The sequence below is a fragment of the Seriola lalandi genome, unplaced genomic scaffold, assembly GCF_002814215.2.
Source record: "Seriola lalandi dorsalis isolate HSWRI2012SDOR001 ecotype SW California unplaced genomic scaffold, Sedor1 jcf7180002054518, whole genome shotgun sequence".
Lineage (NCBI taxonomy): Eukaryota > Metazoa > Chordata > Actinopteri > Carangiformes > Carangidae > Seriola > Seriola lalandi.
Window position 1 is genome coordinate 314366 of NW_019525071.1, and position 5000 is coordinate 319365.

The window sequence follows — 5000 nt, forward strand, 5'->3', positions numbered from 1 at the left end:
GGGGGGGGGGCGCTGAGGATGAATCATAGCATCATCTATCCTTCAGCTACTCTTTTTCATCAATGGGGACTGCACCCCATCCCTCAGTTTACACATCCAGCACCGCTCTGCTTTTCCTTTTACGCACGCATGCAGGCTGGAGTGGCTTTATCGCTGTAGATTTTTGCAACCGAGGAGTGAATGTGTATGTGTGCGTCTGTGTGTGTGTGTGTTTGAGAGAGAGAGAGAGAGAGAGAGATAGAGAGAGGTCGCTTTGACAATAATGAGAAAAACTATGATATTATAGCTCACAGGCCTGGAGCGACACAAACCGTTTTATAAACGGACGGTGGTGGGGCGGTGTGTACGATCATTTGCGCTCCCCTCGGCGGAGAGAAGAAGATGGGGTGTGGTTGGGAATCTTAGCAGGCCTAAACCGGACACGATACAGAGTAAAAGACACCGACTACATTGTGGCACCTTTAAAAACCCTCTGTATACTGAATAGATGTCAAACAATCGCCAAACACTAAGAATCGGAGCTGTGTAAGAATCAGAATAAGCAGTGATAGGTCTCAGAGAGATGCTATGGGCTGTGCAGAAACTGCAAGCCACTGAAGGAGCATCATGGTTAAAATCGCAGGAGATAGCTATAGGTCACTTGAAATTCACCATTTCCACAAACACATGATGTTAGAGATACACTACAGTGTGATGAGGGCTGGGTGTGCTTCAGCTGCCTCTTACAAAGGCTTTATTACATTGCAGTTTGATGCCTCGGGGGTTTCCACCACAAGCCATGGCAATTTGAACCACCAGAACCTGCACTGAGCTGGGCCTGTATGTTAATCTGTTCTATCCACACCTGCACTCAAACACGTGAGGGCCCTGTTTCTGGATTTATCATAAAGGATATTGTCGTTGCAAGCGTTCAGCATCCTATAAGCACTCTGGCTTGGTCTGATTCTAATGGCTGTTTTCATTTCCTGACTGCAACATAAAGGGATGCTGGGTGATAGCTGCTTTCGAGCCCCTTGAGAGGAAGTGATGTATTTAATGTTCCATGAGGCACAGGCTCAGGTTCAGTCAATAATGGCTTCATCATCTGGCTAATCATTGATGGGACCAGCACAGCATGGACAAAGGAGAAATGTGATTTCAGAAAACCATTCAAATAATTGCTGGTCTTTAATATTTACTACAGTTTATTTTGCAGGATACTGAATGGATATGAGGAGACAGGAGCGATGGGGTGTTGTTATCAAGGGGAAAGCTTTATATGGACTTTACATACACGCAAGAGCCACTCTGTGCATCAGAATATGCTTTATTAGGGTTAGACCGTACAATTCTAGACCTGGCTTAAGAGAAGAACTAAATGTTTCACTCCTAGTTTAATGTACCTCCGGCTAAAAATTGGTCTCCATTTTTTCCATTCTGGTCATTGAGCTGATGCTGCTCTCCAGAATGACTTCACATAGAATAATGAGGTTTAATTGCTAAAATGCTGACATTACCAACGAGCATAACATACAGTAGTTTAGTAGTAAAAATAAAAACAGAATAACCCTTTTTTCCAAAGTTAATTTATATGGGTCAGAATAAATGAGTGAGGGATAAAAGAAAGGAAGATACACACATTTTCTGTTAATGGTGGACACTTTCATGTGCTCACATCGACCTCTTACAGTCAGATAAGTCCTTACTGGTCATGTGATTGTTTCACTTGTCACACTTGTTGTCACAACTATGGAGAACATCAAGGTCTCCAAGGACAGAGCATGTTTATTACTTAGTCAAACTTTATTCATTTGGCTTGTTATATACTGAGATCGAATTACATATAAGATCACAATGATATGAGTCAGTCCTAAAAAAACAACCATCACTTACATAGACACACTAATGAAAACATTCAGAAATACTATTTTAAATACTAGAAAATTTGTGAAGTCTTTACAGGAAATGTGTCTCTTCACCTTCAAGGTATGTTGTGTTTACTGGACGGTTGTTAGCTTCAAATTTCACTGACAATGTTTAATTGTATCTTGTGGATAATAGGGCTTTATAATTGAAAACACAGTGCCCAGTGCTCGAGCCTCCCAGATGTAGGTGATGACCGTTTTTATGTATCTGGAGTGATGAACGTTATCGTGTGTCTTGTGGTTTAAGGGTAGCTGCAGTTCAATGAGAATACAGGATATATCTCCATAATCTAGTGTAAACTGGATGTATTATTTGTAATGTTGTTTTTTGTTTGGCATTTAGGGCAGAAACAAACTCTGTTACAGCGTGGTATAAGAATATGAATCAAAATATTAGATTGTGAACAAGGTGTTCAGAATTAGTGCTGTAGGCCCCTCCAATTTCCTAAGTACTTTTAATATTGTACGGCATTATCATATACAGTGATTGGGCGTCATCAATACTTTCATGTAGTAGTGTGCAACAGGTATTTTATCTGAATTTAAAAGGCTTCATTTGGTCACAGAGCCAATGAAAGCACTATTCTCACATGGTGGCAACAAACATATGCACCTTTAAACCATATGTTAGTGTTTCTTTTAAGCATTATAATTCAAAGCAACCTCCTTATCTATGAAATTCATCTTCATTGGCAGAGGCGACCATAAATAACAGCCAACGCTGCTTTCCCCCGGCAGTGAGAATCCACATCCAAAAAGAACATTTTGTACCTTACGTCAAGACTATTCCACCTGGTCAGCACTGTCCAATGTGGTTGCAGCGTTGCCTGAGACCTGAGCAGCTGGCAGTGATAAGGTTATACTGATATGGGACTTTATCTGTCATGACTTTAACCTCCAGCATGAGAGACACTGAAGTGTCCTGGTCTGCTGCTGAGCCAGAACACCTGGTTCTGGGCTAATAATTGGCTCTGGTCAGGTCATGAGAAGCCAGCACCTGGGCTTTTCCATCTCTGATTCAGAGCGTTAACGAACACATTGTCCACATCTAATACATCATAGACTTCAGAGACTTCCTTCATTGACTTGCTAAACCTCCATTGACTTCCTAATCCAGAGGATGTTAGCAGAGGAGAGCTGTCAGAGTGAGCACAGAAGTGACCAACCTCTCCGACGATGTGACGTCAATAAAGAAACAAACAAACAAAAAAAAAAAAAAACAACTTGTCTAAACACAACAGGAAATCTTTTCTCTGCAGCCCAACGCTCCAAGTTCCCATCCACCCCTGGGAGCCTTTGAGGTTTCCAAAATGTAAATATAGAAGCAATGTGTAAAATATTGATGCACTCAGCAGAGATGTTGTAGACATTTCAGACAGGGGTGGACGTACACACTGGGCCTTAAGGCTGGGGTGGTGTTGGGTGGGGTTAATGGAGGCACTGTTGTTGATATTAAGGCAGAGAAGAACAAGTAAACAGTATTAGTAGTAGTATTGTTTAACATTTTTTTTCTTATCTACGGCACAATACAAGGTGCAGATTGGGCAGAGTTTGTTCCTTGACACCAGATGGGCAGACGGAGAAATCGCGACCTGGGGCACAGAAGGAGGGAGAGGAGGGAGGATTTAGAGGTTTTAAGGATTAGAGCAGTGGAAAGAGAGAGAAAAGGGGGAGACAGAAAGAATGGGAAGAGCTTCTGTACGGGGTCCCCACACACACACACACACACACACACACACACACACACACACACACACACACACACACACACACACATTGCTAATCTCTCTTTACCAGGGCTCCCCAAGGCTGCAGGCTACAGGGTGCATCTAGAGGGCAGCGAAGTCCCCCTCCCTGTCTGCCGTCTGATATGGCTGCTACTGTCCAGCAAGGGGTCAGCTGTAGTTTGGTGACAAGGTCAAAAGCAGATTAGGTTGTGATTTCTATGGGAAATAGCTTGATTTCTGTTTTAATGTGGGCAGTTTCCTTTCTAGTGGGGTTGATCACTTTTCCTTAAAGCTTCACTAATTGATATTTTTACATCAACAACGGGTCAAATGCTAAAAGGTGTCGCTCACAGTGATGAACTCCCCGACAGGTTTCATCCGACAGATATTCACTGTCTTTAAACTCACTCTTTTGGTTTTATGGCACCAAACTTTACTGGTCTGATTCAGTCATCAGCCTCATGTCTAACCACAGCAGCAGGCTGTTCTGTGCAAAAACAAAAGCTCTGATACACCCACTGTACGCTGCCTGCTCAGCACCAGACACATGAAGTTAGCAATTAGCTGGTGAACATAGTGGAGCATTTAGCAGCTAAAGAGATGGATATTTTTCTCAAGAGTTGGTGCAGATCAAATCAAAAGCTGAAACCAAATATGCCAACAAATGCTGATGTTGGTCTGTGACTACTGGATGTGTGGAAAAGTAAATTGTTTGCTAACATGTTTCCCCTTTTGGCTTTTAAAGGGTGATGAACTGTCCCGAAGCGAAAAAAAAAAATCATCATTGTTATTTCATGTGCAGTCAAACAAACACAGATGTGGCTTTTTCTGTCTCTGGAGTTTGAAAGAACATTTGATGAAAGTTTTGCTGACATTAGCTCGTGCATTGATATGAAAACTGTTACCATCACATTCGTCTCCTTCAAGGCTGGATCATTGCAACTCACTCTACCTGGCCAGTCCTCTTTGTCTCACCTGCAGCAGGTGCAGGATGCTGTTTGTTGCTTTGAACCTTGAACCTCTGACAAAACGCACAAGGCGCACATCTACTTAGATGACTGACGCTGGGAGTGTGAAATATTTGTTGATAAAACAGGATGTTCAACTGGAATGTAATGTGGAGAATCAACATTAAAAAATGTTTAACTTAAAAGAGAGTTAGAGAGAGAACATCCAATGCACAGGATTGTTATATACCAACCAGTTTAATAAAAATATTCAGTTTTCCTTGAATTAAAAGCAAAGGTATTTTTAAAGGAGATACACCTAATGTCTGAAATTGCAAGTGGTTTTGGATCAAATGAAATATTTTCAGGATTCATGTTTGGCCACACCCTCATCAGTGATGTCACATTATTGGTTTTTCTTC

General features: G+C 41.8%; 1 protein-coding gene across 11 annotated transcripts in view; it reads left to right on the plus strand.

The window, feature by feature from the left end:
• The window catches only part of rims1b (regulating synaptic membrane exocytosis 1b), a 76290-nt gene that overhangs the window by 933 nt on the left and 70357 nt on the right, over positions 1–5000 (plus strand). The gene's annotated exons all lie outside the window — the stretch shown is intronic.